This window comes from Nicotiana sylvestris, chromosome 6 (assembly GCF_000393655.2).
Source record: "Nicotiana sylvestris chromosome 6, ASM39365v2, whole genome shotgun sequence".
NCBI lineage: Eukaryota > Viridiplantae > Streptophyta > Magnoliopsida > Solanales > Solanaceae > Nicotiana > Nicotiana sylvestris.
In genome coordinates, this window is record NC_091062.1 from 156,794,878 (window position 1) to 156,820,087 (window position 25,210).

General features: G+C 38.3%; 1 pseudogene; it reads left to right on the top strand.

Moving 5' to 3' along the window:
• Positions 1 to 250: 250 nt before the first annotated feature.
• Positions 251 to 24,632, top strand: LOC104209996 ((2Z,6Z)-farnesyl diphosphate synthase CPT6, chloroplastic-like; annotated as a pseudogene).
• The last annotated feature ends 578 nt before the right edge of the window (positions 24,633 to 25,210 follow it).

Consider the following 25,210-nt stretch of genomic DNA (forward strand, 5'->3'; position numbering starts at 1 on the left):
AGAGTTTTTATCAAGTGTAAAGAGAAAAGAATCAAAGGAAACTGGTAAGAATCAGTATCTTTTTAAACCCCAAATCAGAGATGGGCGTCGGATTTCATGTTATGTGTGTTTTAACTCTGACCATATGCCTATTTAAACAGTACGAGCTGAGGTTGAGGAAATTAGCTCTTTGCTACGTACCTACTACCCTTATACCCTTCACCCCCGTGTTTAACTTTCCTATAATAGAATGAAATTAAAGGTTGAGGAAATGAGCAGTAATTTGTTAGTGTGCTCGCAGCTCCTCCCATGAAAGAGCTCTAATTTGGGTCTTCGATCATCATCTCCATCTCCATTGAATTCATCAGTATCTGTGCATGGTTTTTGTAAGATTTCAAACTCACTGAACCTGGAAAACCATAATATCCAACTAATTATCCCTAAACATGTTGCTTTGATAATGGACGGAAACTGGAGATGGGCTAAGGCTCGAGGTTTACCTGTGCAAGAGGGCCACACATTTCTTACTCCTAATCTCAAAAATATTTGTAACATTTCTTCGAAACTGGGAATACAAGTTATCACTGCTTTTGCTTTCTCTACTGAAAACTGGAATCGTCCCCAGGTACATATCCTACATTGTAACTCCAATTTTAACCTCATTGGTGGAATGAAGTGGTACAAGGTAAAGTTGAGGCGAAGAAGGAGGTGTACCGGACGTTAGTGGAGAGCATAGGTGAGGAGGAGAGACGAGCGTGCATGGAGAGGTATTGTTGGACTTTAAGCCATTGGGCTTTAAAGACTAGAAGTGTGAATTGGAAAATTGTGGGAAATAAAATGGAGGGAAATGAAAATTTTGAATTAAGTGAGCTTTGTCATTTATGACAAATGGACTTTGTCCTACATTGATAAGGGACAACTACACTTGTGTGTATAAATATAGGATCACTTCTTAGAGCTCTTAAAGGAGTTGAAGAGAATGAAGCCTCGCGCCGTCATCGTCGCTCGGCTCGGCTTCGGCTTCGGATTTGTCAAATGATCGATCGATGAGATTAATTTTTTTGACAAAGTTTATTTAATTAATTATTTAAGAATTAATTAAGTGCCAGACAGTTCATTAACGGAATTAACTGGAATGTATAATCCAAAACGTTGAATGCTGGTTTTCCCTTCCGTTCACATTATGAACAGACACTTTTCCTTTTCAAAGATCTGTTCACATTATGAACAGACAACACACCTCTTCCGATAATTGCCTATAAATTCCAAGGCATGGCTTCCTTTTCACATACTGGAAAATACAAAACTTCCTTCTGAAAATCCTGCATTCTACTTCGCAGTTTCTCTTTCAAATTCGTAAGTGTGATTTTGCTGCGTTCTTTGAGTTTGTTGGTATCCTGCAGTTTGTATTGCCACTGTTGCAGGAAGGTTTATTCCGTTTCATCCTGGGAGGATTTAATCCATTACCTTGGCAACTTGTGAGGGGGTTAAAATTCCTTAAGGACGCACAAGAAAATTGTGGACTCGGAATATTTCTTATCGTTTACAGCTTTTCAGTTTCTTCTAACCGTTTTCTAATTTATGTTTTAACACAATAGCGATAACAGGTATAAGGTGGCTAGGAAGGAAGCGAAGCTGGCCGTCACGGAGGCTAAAACTGCGGCTTATAGTCGTATGTGCGAGGAACTAGGGGAAAAGGAGGGAAGAAGAAGTTATTTAGGTTGGCCAAGCAGAGAGAGAGAGGAAAGCTCGCGATTTAGACCGAGTGAGATGTATCAAACACAACGATGGTAGAGTATTGATGGAAGATTCCCAGATTAAGAGGAGATGACAGACTTACTTTCAAAAACTTCTTAATGAAGTAGGGGATCGGGATATTGTGCTCGGTGAATTGGAGCATTCCAAGAGTCACAGTGACTCTGGGTACTGCAGACACATCAAGGTTGAGGAGATCGTGGGAGCTATGAGTAAGATGAGTAGGGACAAAGCGACCGGGCCTAACGAGATTCCAATTGAATTTTGGAAGTGTGTGGGGAAAGCAGGTATTGAGTGGTTGACTAGGTTGTTGAATGTTTATTTTAAGGCGAAGAGGATGCTGGATAAGTGGAGGTGGAGTATGGTGGTCCCACCGTATAAGAACAAGGTTGATATCCAGAGTTGTAACAATTATAGGGGTATCAAATTACTGAGTCATATTATGAAAGTATGAGAGAGGGTGGTTGAAGCAAGGTTGAGAATGACGGTGTCCGTTTCCGACAACCAGTTTGGTTTCATCCCGGGACATTCTACTATAGAAGCTATACATGTTGTTAGGAGATTGGTTGAACAGTACAGAGATAGGAAGAAAGACCTGCACATGGTGTTTATTGACCTAGAAAAAACGTATGACAAGGTTCCTAGAGAAGTTATCTGGAGAAGCTTGAAGGTAAAAGGCGTGTCGGTTCCCTACATTATGGCGATTAAGGAAATGTATGATGGGCAAAGACTCAGGTTAGGACAATAGGAGGCGACTCTGAGGATTTTTCTGTTGTTATGGGGTTACATCAAGGTTCTGCGCTCAGTCCGATCCTATTCGCCTTGGTGATGGACGCGTTAACACATCACATTCAAGGGGATGTGCCATGGTGCATGCTATTTGTTGATGACATAGTTTTGATTGATGAGTCGCGAACTGGTGTTAACGAGAGGCTGGAGGTTTGGAGATAGGCTCTTGAATCTAAGGGTGTCAATCTTAGCAGGACAAAGACAGAATACATGGAGTGTAAGTTCAGTGCTGAGTGGAGGGAAGTGGGCGTGGATGTAAGGCTTGAATCACAGGTCATCCCGAGTAGAGACAGCTTCAAGTATCTTGGGTCGGTTATCCGGGGGAAGGGGAGATTGACGATGATGTTACATACCGTATTGGGTAGGATGGATGAAGTATAGGTTAAGATCTGGAGTACTATGTGACAAGAGAGTGCCACTGATACTCAAAGGTAAGTTCTATAAAGCGGTGGTTAGGCCGACCATGATGTATGGGGCTGAGTGTTGGCCGATTAAGAAATAACATATCCATAAGATGAAGGTAGCAGAAATGAGGATGTTGAGGTGGATGTGCGGGCATATTAGGATAACTTGTGGATGCCATTCTATCTAACTACACTAAGCATGCAATGATTCATCAAGGAGGATGTTCTAGTCGTGGGAGAAGATACTCCTGAGGCTGAACGGTTTATGGTAATTGAAGCATGGAAACACTTTAATTTCCTATGCAGAAACTACATTTTAAGTTGTTTGGAGGATGGCTTGTATAATGTTTATAGTGTCATGAAAACTTCAAAACAGTTATGGAACGCTCATGAGAAAAAGTACAAGACCGAGGATGCTGGACTTAAGAAGTTCATTGCTGCAAAATTTTTGGATTTTAAGATGATTGATAGTAGGTCGGTCATCACTCAAGTCCAAGAATTACAAGTCATTGTGCATGACCTCCTTGCTGAAGGTATGAACCGAGTCAATAATTTTATTAAAATATTAATAGTATTATTAATTATAAATTTGTTATTGAAGGTATGGTTATAAATGAGATGTTTCAAGTTGTTGCCTTCATTGAAAAGTTACCTCATTTATTGAAGGACTTTAAGAACTACTTGAAGCACAAGCGCAAAGAGATGACACTTGAGGATCTAATTGTTCGTCTAATGATAGAAGAAGACAACAAAAATGCTGAAAAGAAGTCACATGAAAACTCGGCAATAATGAGAGCTAACATTGTTGAGGAAGCACCGGGAAATAAAAAGAAAAGAAAGAAGGCATCGGGACCAATGAATTACCCGAACAAGAAAAAGTTCAAAGGTAGTTGTCACAACTGTGGAAAGCCCGGGCATAAGGCCATAGATTATCGTGCTCCAAAGAAAGAGTCACAAAAGAAGAAGAATCAAGAAAATGTGGTGGAAAACTTTGAAGAAGTGGAGGAATTGTGTGCCATGTTGTCTGAATGCAACTTGGTAGGAAATCCGAGAGAATGGTGGATTTATTCTGGAGCCACCTGCCATGTTTGTGCTAACAAGGAATTATTTTCTTTTTATGCTCCCGCAGGACCCGACCAGACTCTTTTCATGGGAAATTCATCTACGGCCAAAATCGAGGGAGTTGGCAAGATTGCATTGAAGATTACATCCGGAAAAATTATGACTTTAAATCAAGTACTCCATGTTCCAGAAATTCGCAAGAAGTTAGTATCTACGGCACTTCTTGTCAAAAATGGATTTAAGTGTGTGTTTGTTTCCAATAGTGTTGTTTTAACTAAAAATGATTTGTATGTAGGAAAAGGTTACCTGAATGAGGGCCTTTTAAGCTAAATATAATAGTTATTCCTATCAATAAAGTTGAAGCTTCTTCTTACTTAGTTTAGTCAAATACTTTATGGCATGTACGCTTAGTCCACGTCAACTTCAAACCATTACGGAAAATGATTAATTTGGAAGTATTGCCAAAATTTGATTATATTAACTCAAAATGTCAAATCTGTGTCGATTCAAAGTATGCTAAGCATCCGTATAAGTCTGTTGAAAGGAATTCAAGTCCTTTAGATTTAATTCACACATATATTTGCGATATGAAGTCAACACCATCTCGTAATGGGAAAAAGTACTTCATCACTTTTATTGACGATAGTACGAGATATTTATACCTACTTAGTAGTAAAGATGAAGCAATTGATGCATTCAAGCAATACAAGAATGAAGTTGAAACACAACTTAACAAAAAGATCAAAATGATAAGATGTGATAAGGGTGGCGAATATGAATCTCCTTTTGAATAAATATATATGGAAAATGGCATTATTCACCAAACAACTGCCCTGTACTCTCCTCAATCAAACGGAATTGCAGAAAGAAAGAATCGAACATTAAAGAAGATGATGAATGCCTTGTTGATAAGTTTTGGTTTACCACAGAACTTGTGGGGGGAAGCTATACTTACAGCAAACCGAATAATCAACCGCATGCCCCACAGTAAAACACAGTCCATTCCGTACGAAAAGTGGAAAAGAAGGAAACCCAGCTTGAAATACTTCAAAGTGTGGGGGTGTTTAGCTAAAGTACATGTTCCTAAGCCTAAAAGGGGGAAGATAGGATCAAAAACGGTTGATTGTGTATTTATTGGATATGTAACCAATAGCAAGGCATATCGTTTTCTGGTTCAGAAATCAGAAAATCCTGAGATCCACGTTAATACGGTAATAGAATCAGATAATGCTGAATTCTTTAAAACTATTTATCCGTATAAAAAGGAAAGTGAATTGTCCTACCAAAAGTCAAAACGACCTCGGGAGGAAACAACAAATGGTATGCCTAATGAGGAAAATCTGAGAAGAAGTAAACGTCAAAGAACATCTACTTCATTCGGTCCAGATTTTCTAACTTTCCTGCTAGAAAATGAGCCTCGAACCTTCAAGGAAGCAATGTCTTCCTCAGAAGCACAATATTGGAAAGAGGCTGTCAATAGTGAAATAGAATCCATATTGAGCAACCACACTTGGGAATTGGTTGATCTTCCTCCAGGTAACAAAACTTTGGATTCTAAATAGATTTTCAAGAATAAATGAAAGACGATAGTACTATTGACAAATACAAGGCATGACTTGTTGTAAAAGGATTTAGACATCGAGAAGGTCTTGAATATTTTGACACATACTCTCTAGTAACAAGAATTACATCCATTCGGATGCTAATAGCGTTAGCCGCCTTGTATGGTCTTCAAATCCATCAAATGGATGTAAAAACAACCTTATTAAATTGTGATCTAGAGGAAGAAATTTACATGAAACCAACCTGAAGGGTTTGTGGTTTCGGGAAAAGAAAAGAAGGTGTGCCGACTTGTTAAGTCTCTTTATGGACTAAAACAAGCACCCAAGCAATGACATGCAAAATTTGACCAAACAATATTGTCAAATGACTTTAAGATTAATGAATGTGATAAATATGTTTACAATAAGAACGTTCCAAATCATATAGACATTGTTTGCTTATATGTTGATGATATGCTAATAATGATCAAAGACGTTGCCGACATTCAAGCTACTAAGCGTATGCTTGCTAGTAACTGATATGAAAGACTTAGGAGTTGCCGATGTAATTCTAGGAATTAAAATCCAGAGGACTCCTCAGGGTCTGGCTTTGTATCAACCACATTACGTGAAAATGGTACTGGAAAAATTCAAACATTTGGAATTTAGAAGTGCAAGAACTCCAATTGACTTAAACCATTATCTTGTAAAGAATAAAGGTGAAAGCATATCTCAATTGGATTATGCTCGTGTGTTCGGAAGCTTAATGTATATCGTGAACTGTACACGTCCTGATATAGCTTGTGCAATAAGTAAACTTAGTCGATTCACAAGTAATCCCAACAAACATCACTGGGTGGCAAAGAAACGAGTTCTGGGATATTTGGAATATACCCAAGACTACGCTTTGCACTACAATAAATATCATGTGGTTATCGAAGGATATAGTGATGCAAATTGGATAACCGGCTCAATAGAAACAAAGTTCACAAGTCGATATGTTTTTATTGTTGGCGTAGGAGTAGTATCTTGGAAGTCTTCCAAACAGACGTGCATCGCTCGCTCTATAATGGAATCAGAGTTTATAGTTTTGGATAAGGCCGATGAAGAAGCTGAATGGCTTCGAAATTTCTTAGAAGACATTCCGTTCTGGCCAAAACCTTTGGCTCCTATATGTATACATTGTGATAGTGAGGCTGCAATAGAACGGGTAGGGAGCGCTATATATAACGGAAAGTCTCGTCATATATGGCAAAGACATAAAACTATTAGACAACTACTCTCTAGTGGAATTATCACTATTGATTATGTAAGATCAAAGGATAATGTGGTGGATCCGCTTACAAAAGGACTAACTAGAGAGGGAGTTGAGAAATCATCTAAGGGAATTGGACTCTGGCCGAGGATAAGTCATCATGGCGGTAACTCTACCTAGAATTTTGGATATTCTGAGATCTAGGTTCAAGGAGCTCAAACTAAGTTGTGATTGACCAGTTCAACATTGTCAAATTAAAATCTTTGGTCCCTTCTCGTGGTGAAGACAATGTTCAGTAACAAGGATATAACTTTACACGTTCTTTAATGATTACCTAAGTTTGATGTGGTATTTATAAAATAGTGTCAATCTAAAGGATTACACATTTAGGAATCACCTATGTAGGTGTAAAGTGGAAGCCACTTCAATGAGAATTCTGTAAGGCCAATTCTCTACGCACTTATAAAACCAGGCGGTGTTCATGGCTGAAATGAACACAACAATGAGAACCAAAAGACGGTTAAGGGTTGGTTGTGTGACATATGATTGTCTAGGTATACACTAAAGTTCAACGGTTCAAAGATATCAAATCTACCGATTGACTGAGTATATCCGAAATATGCTCACTACGTAAAGTTTAAAGGGAAACCTACTTATCCAGATGTAATTAATCCTTACTTGCAAATCACACAGCTTTTATCTATGTTCATTCTTGTTACAGTCATTCCCATTCATGTGGGGGATTGTTGGACTTTAAGCCATTGGTCTTTAAAGAGTAGAAGTGTGAATTGGGAAATGGTGGGAAATAAAATGGAGGGAAATGAAAAATTTGAATCAAATGAGCTATGTCATTTATGACAAATAGACTTTGTCCCACATTGGTGAGGGACAACTACACTTGTGTGTATAAATATAGGATCACTTCTTAGAGCTTTTAAAGGAGTTGAAGAGAATGAAGCCTTGCATCGTCGTCGTCGCTTGGCTCGGCTTCGGCTTCGGATTTGGATTTGGATTTGGATTTATCAAATGATCGATCTATGAGATTAATATTTTGGACAAAGTTTATTTAATCAATTATTTAAGAATTAATTAAGTGCCAGTCAGTTCATTAATGGAATTAACTATAATGTATAATCCAAAACGTTGAACGCTGCTTTTCCCTTCTGTTCACATTATAAATAGACACTTTTTCTTTTCAAAGATCTGTTCACATTATGAACATACATCACACCTCTTCTGATAATTGCCTATAAATTCAGAGGCATGGCTTCCTTTTCACATATTGGAAAATATAGAACTTCCTTTTGAAAATCCTACATTCTACTTCGCAGTTTCTCTTTCAAATTCGTAAGTGTGATTTTGCTCCATTCTTTGAGTTTGTTGGTATATTGCAGTTTGTATTGCCACTATAGCAGGAGGGTTTATTCCGTTTCATCCTGGGAGGATTTAATCCATTACCTTGGCAAATTGTGAGGGGGTTAAAATTCCTTAAGGACGCACAAGGAAATTGAGGACTCGGAATATTTCTTATCATTTACAGCTTTTCAGTTTCTTCTAAAAATTTTCTAATTTCCGTTTAATACAGTAGCGATAACACGTATAAGGTAGCTAGGAATGAATCAAAGCTGGCGGTCACAGAGGCTAAGACTGCGGCTATAGTCGTATGTACGAGGAACTAAGGGAAAAAAGAGGGGAGAAGAAGTTATTTAGGCTGGCCAAGCAGAGAGAGAGAGAGGGGAAAGCTCGAGATTTAGACCGAGTGAGATGCATCAAGGATGACGATGGTAGAGTATTTATGGAAGATTCTCATATTAAGAGGAGATGACAGACTTACTTTCAAAAACTTCTTAATGAAGTAGGGGATCGGGATATTGTGCTAGGTGAATTGGAGCATTCCAAGAGTCACAGTGACTTTGGGTACTGCAAACGCATCAAGGTTGAAGAGGTCGTAGAAGCTATGAGTAAAATGAGTAGGGGCAACGCGACCGGGCCTGACGAGATTCCGGTAGAATTTTGGAAGTGTGTGGGGAAAGCAGGTATGGAGTGGTTGACTAGGTTGTTGAATGTTATTTTAAGGCGAAGAGGATGCCGGATGAGTGGATGTGGAGTACGGTGGTCCCATTGTATAAGAACAAGGTTGATATCCAGAGTTGTAACAATTATAGGGGTATCAAATTACTGAGTCATACTATGAAAGTGTGGGAGAGGGTGGTTGAATCAAGGTTGAGGATGACGGTGTCCGTTTTCGACAACCAGTTTGGTTTCATGCCGGGTCGTTCTACTACAGAATCCATACATCTTGTTAGGAGGTTGGTTGAACAGTAAAGAGATAGGAAGAAAGACCTGCACATGGTGTTTATTGACCTAGAAAAAGCGTATGACAAGGTTCCTAGAGAAGTTCTCTGGAGAAGCTTGAAGGCAAAAGGCGTGTCAGTTCCATACATTATGGCAATTAAGGACATGTATGATGGGTCAAAGACTCGGGTTAGGACAGTAGGAGGCGACTCTGAGGATTTTCCGGTTGTTATAGGGTTACACCAAGGTTCTGCGCTCAGTCCGTTCCTATTCGCCCTGGTGATGGATGCGTTAACACATCACAATATAGGGGATGCGCCATGGTGCATGCTATTTGCTAATGACATAGTTTTGATTGATGAGCCGCGAACCGGTGTTAACGAGAGGTTGGACGTTTGGAGACAGGCTCTTGAATCTAAGTGTTTCAAGCTTAGCAGGACAAAGACGGAATACCTAGAGTGTAAGTTCAGTGCTGAGCATAGGGAAGTGAGCATGGATGTGAGGCTTGAATCACAGGTCATCCCGAGTAGAGACAGCTTCAAGTACCTTAGGTCGGTTATCCAGGGGGATGGGAGATCGACGAGGTTGTTACACACCGTATTGGGGTAGGATGAATGAAGTGGAGGTTAGCATCTAGAGTATTGTGTGACAAGAGAGTGCCACTGATACTCAAAGGTAAGTTCTATAAAGCGATGGTTAGGCCGGCCATGATATAAGGGGCTGAGTGGTGGCCGATTAAGAAATCACATACCCAGAAGATGAAGGTAGCAGAAATGAGGATGTTGAGGTGGATGTGTGGGCATATTAGGATGGATAAGATTTGGAATGATGATATTCGGGAGAAGGTGTGCGTGGCTCCCATTGATAACAAGATGCGGGAAGCAAGGCTTAGATGGTTCGGGCATGTTTAGAGGAGAAGCCCAGATGCTCCGGTGAGGAAGTGCGAACGGCTGGTTGTGGAGGGCACGAGAAGACGTAGGGGCAGCCTTAGAAGTATTGGGGGAGATGATTAGGCCGGATATGTTGAGTCTTCAGATATCCGAGGACATGACACTTGATAGGAACATGTGGAGGTCGAGTATTAGGGTTGCAGGTTAGGAAGTAGTTGTGTCTTGTCTTATGCCATAACTTTGTATGACTAGTTTGGTAGGGATACTATTTTGCTTTTGCTTTGTATCATTCTTCTTGATTTCATGTTGTTCCTATTTTTCGTATTTTTCATATATCTGTGGTGTTACTAATATTGTCTTCTTTTGTCTAGTTGTCTTCTTGAGCCGAGGGTCTTTCGGAAACAGCCTCTCTACTCCTTCGAGGTAGGGGTAAGGTCTGCATACACACTACCCTCCCCAGATCCCACTAATGAGATTTCAGTGGGTCGTCGTCGTCGTCGTTACTGTTGTTGTTGTTGTTGTTGTTGTTGTTGTATATTCCTATTTTGTTCGCTTACTTTTAAACTTGGAATTGTAATTTTCCTTTCATGTTTATGATATTAATTGTTTATGTTGAATTATATATTTTCTCTTATGATGATGGCAAGCATGTTCTGACGAAATATATGAATCTTCTGTCTGATTCGATTAAGTTGCCTCGATATTAGTAGTAATTAAAGCCTCACGCATACGATCGGGTACAAACCAGTGCAGATGAAGTAACACGAATATTGTCGTTTGCAATTTAATGGTATCGGTTTTTCATCCATCATGAATTTGCGTTTTGTATTTTACATGATTTCAATTAAAGATCTGTTTCTGTTGTACAAGCATAACAATTTGAGTTTGAGCAGGAGGAGGTTGATTTCTTAATGCAACTGTTCGAGGAGTTCTTTGAAGAATTTATGAGGTACTTTGTTTGGTTAAACTATACTCCAATATATATCTAAATCCAGTTTCGGGTCTTCCTCCTTTCTTTTTTCACGTAGAAATTCTTCGCAATTATTTAAGTCTTTCTGGAAGGAAGCTTTCAACTATTATTGTTTAAAATTATTAATTAATGGTTCTTTTACAATCCCAGTGATATATCGTAACGATATAAATAAAATAGAACTTGTGAGAAACAGATGAAGGCTCACGAGAAAAGTAATGATAATACATGGACTAAATTCTCTTGAAAAAAATAGATCTACGATCAATCAAAGACTACTAAATTAAATGTTAATAATCTGTATTGTTGTAAATAAATAAAATAATAATCTTTCTGAAAATAGAAATAGAAAGTTAGTAGAAATAAATTTTGAAAACAGTATTTGAACTTCAAAATAAATTTTAAAAACGGTATAGTAACAAATCGAGCCTACTGACACAGTGTGTCCTTAAGGAAATTATTTCCCTCAAGTACCCGAGGTTCTGGAATATATACTCCCAGGATAGAATGATTTAACTCACCGGAGTGTTGGTACCAAAAATGCCAATGAACAGTGAACCACTCGAAGGGTGTAAAACACACTGAATTTTTTGTGCAGAAGAAGAAGAAGATTATCAGAAAATTTCGTAAGTAGATAATCTAGGATTTGAAGGAATATTTATAGCCAATTTGGTATTGTTTCTTAAAAGTTTGCAACCTTTCAGAAAAGCTATAGTTGTTGGAACAGGTTTGACACTATTTCTGAACAACCATTAGCTGTTGGAAATATTGCGGGAAAATTAAACGGATTTAAAATAATCGGGGAAAGAAAAAATGGGACCAGATCGGACCGGGTCGCGGGTCATGGGTGATTTCAATTTTCGTTAATTAATTTTATTTAATTAATTAAATATTTGAAAAGAATTTTGTCCAAAAAGATCAATCAATTAATCGATCTTTGACCAAACTCAAATCCAAATCCAAATCTGAATCTGAATCTGAATCCTAATTAGAAGCCGAGCCAAGCGAGAGACGACGCGACGACGGCGCGAGGCTTGCCTACTTCTTAGCTCTTTAAGAGCTAAAAGATAAAGAAAAAATTGGACCGGGCCGGGTCCCGGGTCATGGGTGATTTGAATTTTCGTTAATTAATTTTAATTAATTAATTAAATATTTGAAAAGACTTTTGTTCAAAAAGATTAATCAATCAATCTTTAACCGAAGCCGAAGCCGAGCCGAGCGACGACGACAGCGCGAGGCTTTCCTTCTTCTTAGCTCTTTAAGAGCTAAAAGATGAGCTTCTCTATATATACACAAAGATTTTCTTTCCTTCTACCAATGAGGGACAAAGTGCATTAGTAAAGTGAACTCATTCAAAATTGCACTTCCCTCCATTTCTTTTCCCACTATTTTCCATTCACACTTCTTTTGTTATTAATAACAAAAATCCAACACAAATAAAACATAGATGTGTTTAACCAAAAAATGAGATTTCAGCCAAAGCTTTAATTTTAGAAGAACTCGGGTTACTGATAATCAAAAGTATATATGAAAGAGAGTAATTTTACTAGCAATGATATAATCAGAAGAAAGCAAGTAAACCAGTATATTTAGATTGTTTTTTTCGTGTCCCTTACAATCGACCCACTCTTCCCCTTTTATATCTATTTTTGGGATATGCGTTTTGTCTTTGTCATAATATTGCCATTATGGAAAATTAAAGACATTAAAGGCTACATTACGTTATCATTGCATTTAATACAGATTCTCTAACATTTTTAGTATTTAAGGCTCAATAAATATTGTATCTATACTCCCATGTAATGTCAGATTCATTCCCCTTAATTATTGGACTTAAATAAGTACGAGCGCTGAGTCTTTTACATAATCGCTCGTGCCTCTTCCTTTGCCTCTGCTTGCATCTGTTGCAACTCGTGCCTCTTTGCCAGTTGCATCTCTTTGACTAGTCTATGTGCCATGACACGTCATCTTTACACCACTTTAATATGTAAACTCAATTTTTCCCAATACAGATAGTCCCCACACTTGCCATTTATTCATTGATTGAATATTTGGGAAGTGGATTTCATTAAAAATGAGGATTTTTGTCACCATTAATGCTATGACAAAATCGATGCTTTAATTGTCCCTTCCAATTAATACTCTTCACACGTGTCATCTTTTCATTAGTTTTGCAGTTTTGCAGCTCTTTCAAGGCTTTTTCACGGCTTCACTATTCACAAAGTGTCAGTTATCATTATTATGGTCCTTCCATCATTGTACCTTTTCCTTTGGCGGTTGCGTATCAGTATAAATATAACTTCCTTCTTTGTTTTTACCACATAAAGTTTTCTGAACATCCCATTTTCTCAAATCTCTTTTTGCTTCTTCATCGTATCATCATGTCTTCATCAAACCCTAACCCTAGAAGGGTCCCTATAGTTGATAACTTCCCTGATGTCCTCAGTAAGAGCAGAAGAGGAGGTAGGCTTCGTAATTTGGGATCTTCATCCTTGCGTGGTTCTTCTCTTCCTTCGCCTAGTTCTGGCCCCTCTTCTAGAACTAGGGGTTCTCTTTCACAAAGATCTTCTTCTAGGAGTAAAGAACCATCTGAACCTCCTCGTGAACCTTTAGTAGAAGAAATAGTTCCTGCGGAATTATCTTTTTTCAATGACAGAGAATCTCTTAGAAATCAAGTATCTTCTTTAGACCGTGCTGACATTTATCCCACTCAAATTACTGAAGGTTTGATTTCTTTAGTTCGTAGAGACTGTCATTGGGATCATGACTTTCCTATCATTATTCCCAATCCGAATCAAAGAATTACCTCCTACTTAACCAGATTTTCATTTGTCTATACGTACCCTTTCACTTTAGGATTCAAACCTGCTATCAATCCTGTTATTCTCGAGTTTTGACGTTTCTTTGATGTTTTCTTGGGTCAAATTGGCCCAATAATATGGAGGGTTGTCGCATGTTTGAGGCATTTGACCAACATAGCCAGTGTGCCTTTTACTTTCCCGCATCTAATTCATCTTTACTCCCCTAGACTCTTTCGCAATGGTATTTTTACACTAGTAGCCATGAGTAAAAGGGTTCTAGTTAGCCCTGAAGATGACAAAGACCATGGCTGGTATGCCAGGTTTGTTGCTGCCTCCACTGTTGGTTTAGTGGGTGATGAGAACGTTCCCTTCCCTGAGAAGTGGACTTTTGCACGTGAGTATTCTAACTTTCCTGTACCTTTTTCTTCAATTTTGTTGATATTTCTAATTTTGCCTTTCTTTTTCAGCAACCGTGGGAGTTGTAGAAGATATTCCCAATTTCTGTGCTTGGGTAGACAAGCTATTGAAGATTGCACCAATGGATGGTAGATCTTGGAAAACCATTTCTCAACGATTTGGTTAGAAAGTAAAAACTCATGGTAAGAGCTTTTAACTTACATATATTTTTTATTTCTCTGAACTAATTTCAATCCTTCTTTCTATCAGGATTTGCTATTCGAGGAGTTACTGTCGAGGAGGTCACGGCTTCTCGTATCTCTTTGGAAAGGGCCCAAGAAATAATCTTGGGTTCTTCATCGGAAAAAAAATCCGTTAATGACCAAGGCTCTGAAGAAGAGGAAGACGGGGGTTCTTTGATAACAAGACCACGGGCTCGAAGATGCATCATTTCTGATGATGAAGAAGAAGCATCCCCCTGCCGTTCTATTCCCCTCACCGAGTCTATTGAAGCCCCAGTAGTGATTCTTGACGATGATGTTGCTCCCGTTGCTGCTCATGACTCTATCGAGCAACTTTTTATCAGCGGGTTTGGTGGTGAAGGATTAGGCCCAGTTTTGGATGAAGCACCTCTGGCTTCTTTTTCTACTCCTGTATCTATGACTCCTTCTTTGCCGATCTCGGCTGTTTCCGTTCCTCCCCAGACTGTCTTTACTACTTCCACTGTCCCTTCTTCCACTGTTCCTCCTTCAACAATTCCTCCCCCAATCATTCGCCGTGCTGAAGTTGGATCCTCAAGTAGGAGTGGTTCTATGAGGCAAGTGATCATTGAAGTCCCTGCTGAGGGCAATCTCTTAAGGAAATCGGGTCAAGCAGATGTATGGCTAAAGCCCTTAATCAGACCAATTGAAAGAGCCAAGCTAGAGAGTCATATCTTCTTGACTTTGATGAATGATATTGTGCACGCTTCTTTAAAGGTATTCCCCTTCTCTTTTTTCCTTTGTTGTGCTTTAAAATTTTCCAATCTTTGAGATTCTCATTTATCTTCTTTTTCCTTTTTTTATAAGCCAATCTTATCGGCACAGAGATGATGAAAAGGGTTGCCCTCTCAGACCAATTAGTGCGTGATTCTTAATTAGAGGTGTGCAATTGGAAGGAATAGTATGAAAGCCTTCAAATTGATGTGGAGTACTTAGAAGAAAGTAAGAGTACCTTGGAGCAGCAAGTACGGGCCTTGACTTCAAAGTTGGCAGTTGAAAAGGCTTCCTCAAGTCAAGCTGATAAACAAAAGGCTCATCTTGAAAACTCTTTCTCCGAGCAGCTGTCCAAGGCAAGTGAAGAGATTAGAGAGTTTAAGGCTCTCTTGGGTGAGAAAGAGGCTTATGCTGGAGAGCTCGTGCAGAATTTGACTCAAGCACAAGAAGACCTCCGAGCTTCTTATGATAAGGTTTGTGCCATGGAAAGTTACCATGCCTCTATTCAAGCTTCTTACACTTCTGCCTTGGCTGAAAATGATAAATTAAAGAATCAAATTGCTGACTGGGAAAGGGATTATGAAATCCTTGAGGATAAATCTGTCATTGAAGTGAGTTGAGCGATTTTGAATTTCGCCGTGATACCCTAGTTGAAGCTAGCCAAGAAAATTTTAACTTGGAATCTGAGTTAGCTAAAATTAATGAAACTATTGAGAAAGCTCAGCAAACTCAAGATTTTCCTTCTCCCATGGCCGAAGCTTCCGTGAATGTTGAAGTTGATACGGGTATCCCAACTCCTTCAAGCCCAGTTGAGCCCGTTGTTGTTGATGCACCTACTTTAGTTCCTACATATTCTTAGTGATAAGTTTAAGTCATTTGAATTTCTTTGTGTTGTTGTTTTTTTTAAAGCATTGTGGTAAAACCCTTGGTCTCATTTAAGGATTTGTTTTGGAAATTCAAGTCCCCAGACCTTTCACGGGGAAATTTGTATAAACAATTCGCAGTTTATGACTAAGTTCGTACTAAGTCTTAAGCTTTTAATTACTAAGAAGTTTTTTCGTTACTATCTTGAACTTCCATTTAGTTTATTCTTGCCTTTATTTCTAAGGACTTATAAAATAATTTGCATTTATTTTCTTTAAAAATGTTTCTATTAACTTCATGAATATTTGCATTAATCATGAATTTATAAAAGAGGGCCCTTTTATATTCGACACTTAACGAAGAAGACGTCTCAACTTCATAATGGTGTTAACATACGACAAAAGAAATAGGAATACACATGTTTCTTTAAAATAACTTTGACAAGCTTTTATTTGAACTTTGTCTAGTTTTGAATAACACTTTACATGTATTTAAATTACATCTATAACTTTCTCGTAACTATTTTTCTTGTAACAGATTTAAAAAAAAAATAAACACGAGGTTTTTATCAATAACCCGTTTCAGTACATAGCCTTTACACAAGGTTTTTATCTATAACCCGTTTCAGTACATAGCCTTTACCCTAACTATGGTAAGGTTTTTCTTTGGCCTTAGCTCATGACTTTGCTCTATACTTCATACAATGAGTGAACTTTTCAGAGCTTGATCTTCTTTGCCTTCCTTATACACATGTCTGTGTATATTATGTAGTCCCCCAAGTGTTTGAGCATTGAAGTATGAAGCCTCGAGCACTTGATTGTTCCTCTCATTTGGTCCTTTCCCTGTAAAGGAGAAATATACGGGACTCGGAGGTACGATTATAGATGAAGACTGCTTAACCCGTTTGAATTTCTATCAGAATAATTGTAACCCTAGGCCAGGAAGTTTAATTTATTCCACGTGCCTTGTAGGTCGTGGCTCATCATTTAGTACGGGTTAGCGTTTTGCCTACCATCTAAAACCGTTAGTAAAATTTTAACAATTCAAAAATTAAATTTTAAAATATGGATACCTGACTGTGGGTATTCTTCAGAAATAATATATTTTTAGATGAACAACATTTCAATGTGACGGAAGTATCTTGCCATCCATTGTTTCCAGCTCGTATGCTCGTTTACCTGCAATATCATGAATTCTATAGGGTCCTTCCCATGTTGGACTTAATTTCCCTGAGTTAGCTGCCTTCGTAGATTGAAAAGCCTTTTTGAGCACGAAGTCCCCAATTTTGGAGAATCTGAGGCGTGCTTTTCGGTTGTAGTATCGTTCTATGACCTGCTTCTGTGCTGCCATTCTTATTAGTGCAGCTTCTCTTCTTCCTTCAAGTAATCAAGATTTACATGCATTTCCTCGTCATTAGATTCTTCTGTCGCCTGTGTGAATCGTGTACTCGGTTCTCCTATTGAAAAACCTTTTTGAGCACGAAGTCCCCAATTTTGAAGAATCTGAGGCGTGCTTTTCGGTTGTAGTATCGTTTTATGACATGCTTCTGTGCTGCCATTCTTATTAGTGCAACTTCTCTTCTTTCTTCAAGTAATCAAGATTTACACGCATTTCCTCGTCATTAGATTCTTCTGTCGCCTGTGTGAATTGTGTACTCGGTTTTTCTATCTCAACTGGAATTAAAGCTTCAGCTCCATAAACCAATGAAAATGGTGTTTCTCCTATACTTGTTTTTGTTGTTGTGCGATATGCCCATAAAACACCAGGTAACACTTCTGGCCAATTACCTTTGGATTCCTCTAATCGTTTCTTTAAATTGTTGATAATGACTTTGTTTGTTGACTCAGCTTGCCCATTACCCACCGAATGATAAGGTGTGGATGTAATCCTTTTGATTTTCCAACTTTGAAAGAACTCTGTGATTTGAGCGCCTATAAACTGAGGGCTATTATCACACATGATTTCCTTTGGCACACCGAATCGGCATATGATATTCCGCCAAATGAAATCTCTAACTTCCTTTTCTCGCACCTATTTGAATTCTCCTGCCTCGACCCATTTAGTAAAATAATTAGTGAGTACGAGTAAAAATTTTACCTGACCTTTTGCTTGTGGTAGTGGACCCACGATATCCATCCTACACTTCATAAATGGCCACGGTGCAATGATCGGATGTAGTAACTCTGCAGGCCTATGCATATTATTACCGTACCTTTGGCATTTATCACATTTAGCCACGAAACTTTCCGCTTCTTCTTCCATTTTGGGCCAATAATAACCTGCCCTAATTAAGGTTCTTACCAATGACCTTCCTCCTGCGTGATTTCCACAATGTCCCTCGTGTATTTCTCTCATTACATATTCCATCTGAGAAGGTCTGAGGCATCTTGCTAAGGGACCACCGAACTTTTCGGTTAAGATGTCCTTACTTTAAGCAATACCAAGCAGCCTTTTTTCGAAGCACATGAGCTTTTTTCTTATCTTCAGGGACGGTACCATACTACAAAAAAGAAATAATCTCATTTCTCCAATACCAAGTTAAGTTATTATAATTTACCTCATTCTTATCGAGGTCGAGAACTGAATGAAACAAATGAACAACTGAAGCATTTTCATTGCTTGCCACGTCTTCCGCAGATACAAGATTATCCAAAGTGTCGGCTTCAACATTTTCATCCCTTGGTATTAGTGTTACTTTCCAGGTTTGAAATTTCTTTATCAAATCCCGTACCTTCTCTAAGTATTGTTGCATCCTTGCTTCCCTAGCCATATAAGTCCCTAGCATTTGATTAACTACGAGCTGTGAATCACTTTTGATTATAATCTGATTTATGCCGAGTTCTCGTGCCAGTTCTAAACCTGCAATCACAGCTTCGTACTCTGCCTCATTATTAGTTATAGAGTGACATTTTATGGCTTGTCGAATGGTTTCACCCGTAGGTGGTACCAAAACAATCCCTAAACCAGCACCCTTTACGTTAGATGAACCATCAATAAACAAGGTCCAAGTTCCTGGGTTAGCTCCGTTGAACACCTGCAACTCTTTTTCTGCTTCTAATTGCATCCCTTGACTAAAATCAGCGATGAAATCAGCTAATACTTGCGATTTTATAGCAGTTCTAGATTGGTAGGTGATATCATATTCAGTTAATTCTATATCCCATTTAGCTAACCTTCCTGACAATTCATGCTTATGTAATATATTGCGTAATGGATAAGCAGTTACTACAGCAATAGGATGACATTGAAAATAAGGCCTTAATTTTTTAGATCCTATGATTAATGCAAGTGCAAGCTTTTCCAACTGAGGGTACCGTGTCTCCGCATCTAACAAAGATTTGCTAACATAATAGATTGGAGATTGTTTACCTTGGTCCTCACGGACTAAAGCAGCACTCACCTCTACTTCTGAAACAGCAAGGTAGATGAGCAGTCTTTCCCCAGCCTTTGGTTTTGCGAGCAATGGTCGATTTGATAAATATGTTTTCAAATTTCTGAGTGCCTGCTGACATTCCTCGTTCCATTCAAAGTGATCTTGCTTTTTAAGAGCTGAAAAGAATATAAAGCACTTTTCTGATGATTTAGAAATGAATCTTCTCAAGGCTGCGATTCGTCCTGTCAACCTCTGCACTTCTTTCTTGCTTGAAAGCATATTAGGAATTTCTTTAATGGCCTTAATCTGTGCGGGATTCACTTCAATACCATGGTTAGAAACAAGAAAACCCAAAAACTTACCTGACGCGATACCAAATGCACATTTGTCCAGATTTAATTTCATATTAAATTTGCATAAAATCTGAAATGTATCAGACAAGTGTGATATATGATCTATTGAATGCTGAGTTTAACGAGCATATCGTCTATATAAACCTCCATGGTTTTTCCCAGATGTTCTTGAAACATTTTAGTAACCAGCCTTTGATATGTTGCACCAGCATTTTTGAGACCAAAAGGCATTACTTTATAATAGTAAGTCCCCCTGTCTGTTATGAATGAAGTTTTTTCTTCATCTACCGGGTCCATTTTGATCTGATTGTACCCTGAATATGCATCTAAAAAACTTAATAGTTCATGCCCTGCAGTAGCATCAATTAGCTTATCTATATGTGGTAGTGGGAAAGAATCTTTACGACAAGCTTTATTAAGGTCTGTGTAATCCACACAAACTCGCCACTTACCATTCTTCTTTGGAACTACGACAGTATTAGCTAACCAATTAGGATACTTCACCTCGCGGATGGATCCAATCTTTAGCAATTTTTGAAACTTTTCTTGAATCACCTGATTCTTGAAAGTTCCTTGCTTTATTTTCTTTTGTTTGACAGGAGGGTACGTTGGGTCTTCATTCAATTTGTAAGTCATTACCTCCGGTGGTATTCCTGTCATGTCAGAGTGGGACCAAGCAAAACAGTCCACGTTAGTTTTCAAAAACTCAATTAACTTACCTCTCATGCCTTGGCTTAGATTAGCCCCTACGTAGACTTTCTTATCAGGCCATTGTTCAAATAACGTCATAGCCTCCAATTCTTCAATTGTTGTTTTGATATTTTCGTTTTCTTCTGGTTCTTGAATGGTATCAGGCCTCGAATCCACATCTGTTCGCCCTTGTTTAGTTGAGGTTTGTGATGTGGTGCCCTTAACTGTCTTCTGTAATTGCTATTTTTCTTCTTTTTTCGTACTTGAATCTACTACAGAATTGATGCTCCTAGATGTAAGTTGATCCCTGCGGATTTGACATATTCCCCATGGTGATGGAAATTTAATAACTTGATGTAAGGTTGAAGGAAAAACATCCATTTCATGGATCCATGGTCTCCCAAGGATTATATTGTAAGCTATCTCCATATCTACTACTTGAAACTTTGTATCTTTAACAACTCCTTCTGCGAATGTGGTGAGTGTTACCTCTTCTTTCGTCACAACACTAGAATTGTCAAATCCAGATAAAGTATGCGCCTTTGGTATTAATTTATCCTCAGCTTGCATCTCACGTAATACTCTTAGCAAAATAATGTTCACGGAACTACCTGGATAAATCAAAACTCGTTTCACATTAGAATCATGTATAATTAAAGATATTATCAGGGCATCGTTATGAGGAGATAATACGCCATCCGCATCAGTATCATCAAATGTAATGTTGTCTTCTTCTAATACATGTCGCACCCATTTTCCTTGGGTAATTGTGACTTTTGAAATTTTATTAGCTGCAGTGTACGTTACGCCATTGATGTCTTCACCCCCGATTATAACGTTGACGAACCTTTTTGGAGACGGTGGTTTAGGGGGTTCTTGCTTATTCTTCATGTAAGCTTGCTTACCTTTCTTACTGAATAACTCGGTGAGATACCTTTGTTTTAATAAATGATCAACTTCACTTTGTAGAAATCTACAGTCTGCTGTTTTATGACCGTGATCATTATGAAACTCACACAAATGATCAGGGTTACGCCTGTTTGGATTTGATCTCATCTCCTTTGGCCAACGTACCTTGTCACCCATGTTTCTCAAAACAGCTATGAGCTCGGAAGTGCTCACATTGAAATTGTAATCGCCAAATCTCGCCTTCAAATTTCTATCATCATCTCGTGACTCATGGGTGTTTCGGTCATTCCTAAATCTTGATGAAGAGCCTGACTCTCTATTCCTTGATATGTGATCATACCTTTGACTGTCCTGTTTTGACCGTGAATCTTTTCCTACAGGTCCCATGTATGGCTCGTACTGTTTTTACCGGACCTTTTTTCTGTTTTCGCCCGTCTCGAACTTACTTTTTCTTCTTTTTGGAATCGTGGAATAGTATTTTCTTCTATCCTTAGCTTCGTGCTATACTTGTCGTAAACGTCATTCCACGTTGTAGCTGGGAATTCACGAAGACTTTCCTTGAGTCGCCTCATAGCTTTTGTACTCTTTTCATTCAAATCACTTGTGAAAGCTATAGCTGCCTAATTATCAGGTACATGTAGTAATGTCATTCTTTCACGTTGGAATCTGTCCACGAACTCCCTAAGCAATTCTAAGTCCCCTTGCAATCTTTCATTCTTTTTTCGACTTTTTGAGATCCTAAGTGTGCTTTGATGAAAGAATCTGTAAGCTCAGCAAAAGAATTTATAGAATTTTCGAGTAAAAGGGAATACCATGTTAATGTACCCTTGGTGAGTGTTTCACCAAATTTTTTGACTAATACTGATTCAATCTCCTACTTGGTCAAGTCGTTGCCTTTTACGCTTGTTGTGAATGCAGTCACGTGGTCTCGTGGGTCTGTTGTTCCATCGTATTTTGGAATATCAGGCATTTTGAGTTTCTTTGGAATCGGGAGGGGAGAAGCACTTGGCTTCCAGGGTTGTTGCGAGTATTTATCCGTATATATCCCTTTAATTACGGGCGGCACCTCGGGTTTTTGCTCTATGCGGTCACTTTGCTCCTTGAGCTGTTTCTGCAATGTTAGTACTAAATTTTGTAAATCAGAATTGACTAAGTTACCTGGTACTAAATTACCTGAGTTGACAAGCCCGGAACGAGGGTTCTCCAAAGTGTTATTTTTTGGAGTGGGTGTGGGTGGTGCAGCATGTAACTGGCTAGCAAAAGCCTCAAGAGTTTTACTGACCTGTGAAGCAATTAGTTTCTGCAAAGCTTCATCTATAGCTTCAACATTTTCAAATTGAGCGTTTTCATTTGTTTGAGATCCATCAGGAGAGCCTTCACGAGACCGCCGAGGAGAGCCTCATGGAGAATGGACCGGGGTTTTATTACCCTGTGGATTTCCCTGAAGTTGTTGGTTTTCTTGGTTTCCTTGAATGCGGTCATTGTTGTTCGACATGGTTGATGCAACAAGGAGAGTTAAGCTAAAAGAGGGTAGATTATTAGATTCCCGGTGACAGAACCAATTTGTTTAAACAAAAAATGAGATTTTGGCCAAAGCTTTAATTTTAGAAGAACTCTGGTTACTGATAATCAAAAGTATATATGAAAGAGAGTAATTTTACTAGCAATGATATAATCAGAAGAAAGCAAGTAAACCAGTATATTTAGATTGTTTTTTTCGTGTCCCTTACAATTGACCCACTCTTCCCCTTTTATAGCTATTATGGGGATATGCGTTTTGTTTTTGTCATAATAAGACCATTATGGACAATTAAAGACATTAAATGCTACGATACATAATCATTGCATTTATTACAGATTCTCTAACGTTTTTTGTATTTAAGGCTCAATAAATATTGTATCTATACTCTCATGTAATGTCAGATTCATTCCCCTTAATTCTTGGACTTAAATAAGTACGAGCGCTGAGTCTTTTACATAACCGCTCGTGCCTCTTCCTTTGCCTCTGCTCGCATCTGTTGCAACTCGTGCCTCTTTTCCAGTTGTATCTCTTTGACCAGTCTATGTGTCATGACACGTCATCTTTACACCACTTTAATATATAAACTCAATTTTTTCCAATACAAGATGGACAATAAAAATAGACGATTCGATGAATTGGTTAGAATATGCAAATGATTGCATGAGTGAAAAAGTTGAAAACAAAAAGAAATATTTATAAATACTCCATTATTCTTACGGTAATCCTACATGAACAGACATGTCCGAATCATTGGACAAAAAGGACCAAAAAGCCATTCTTCATGTACCCAGCACCGATAATAAAAGTGATTTGTTTTGTTTCTATACGCAATTCAGGATTTCGTTTATGCTTATGTTAGAAATATTTTATGTGAATTTGTGGGGAGGGGGAGGGGATGTCCCCCAACCAAGTGACACACTAACCACACACACCCTTTCTCTTCCTCCAATCATAAAGCCCCTTAGTCTCAATTTATATGAGGATATTTAACTGAACACGAAGTTTAAAAGAGAATGAAAGAAATAAATTCTTTTGAAATTTGTAGTTTAGAAGATGTCAAGACATTACTGTGATTTTAAATAGTCTCATTGGTAAAATGAGTGTTTAAAGACAAATTGCTTCTAAATATATAAATGTCCCATTCTATTGGAACATACTAAATTATCACATAAATTGGGATATAGAGAGTGCTACTTTCCAATTTTCATATTACTTTAAATCAACAAGGTTGGGGTACGAGTGCCTGTTATTGGAGGTAGATCCAATCTTCCCATCACTTTACAGAAATGCATGGAGTTAACAGAGGAACAAAAGCCAACACAAGACTTCATCTTATGCTGGCAATAAACTATGGAGGACATTATGATATATTAGAAGCAACCAAGAGCATTGCCAGTAAAGCAAAAGGACGGTCTTCTGCGGTTAGAGGATATTGACAACAAATTATTTGAGCAAGAACTCGCTACCAAGTGTGCCAAGTTTGCTAAACCTGATTTACTCATAAGAACTGGTGGAGAACAGAGAATCAGTAACTTCTTACTGTGGCAACTTGCTTACTTTGAATGTGTACTTCACAAACACTCTATTTCCTGACTTTGGGGAAGAAGATTTGAAAGAGGTGATACTTTCCTTTCAACGAAGACACAGACGTTCTGGTGGACACACATATTGAAACATTAGTATAAGCATTTAATATATTTTTCCGGCAAAGCAGAGTCAGATGAAACCACTTCCACCCATGTGCGTCCGCCCCTACAAGCCTTGAGTGCATTGTGATATTGAGTCGGTTTTATTTGAGACTGAGATTGTAATGAGCATGTTGTCAGTATTTTGAATATTTTAAAGTATGGCATGTGTTATGGGAAATGTGTATTGAATGCATATACTAGAGTTTAATTGTTGCTATCAACCATGGTCATAAGTACATCGTGCTTTGAATGTGCTAAATTATAATGTACTTGAAGATAGAGTAATTAGTTAGTTGAATCGAGGACGAGCAACATTTAAGTGTAGGGTGATGATATTTGGGTATAATTATATATTTTATGATATACATATTGATATTTTAATGATAATATTTGCGACATTGAAAATTAATTGAGTTAATTTTATATATAGGAATATTTGAATACGAGTGGAAAGAAAGTGTCACAAGGTAGTGTCGAAGACATAGAAATAGAGCACGAGAAGAAAAACGATGCAAGGGATGGAAAGGCCTGCCTCCAAACGGCGCCTTACTTCATCCAGGACACCAACCAAGTCGTTCCCCCATGACGCTTCGCGAGGGACAAAATTAAACCTATTGAGGGAAAAGTAGTCTCCCAGGCAGCGCCTCGCGGCATTGTCCCATGTGTTAGAGAAGAGTTGGTTTTCTTATTGATTTTGTAT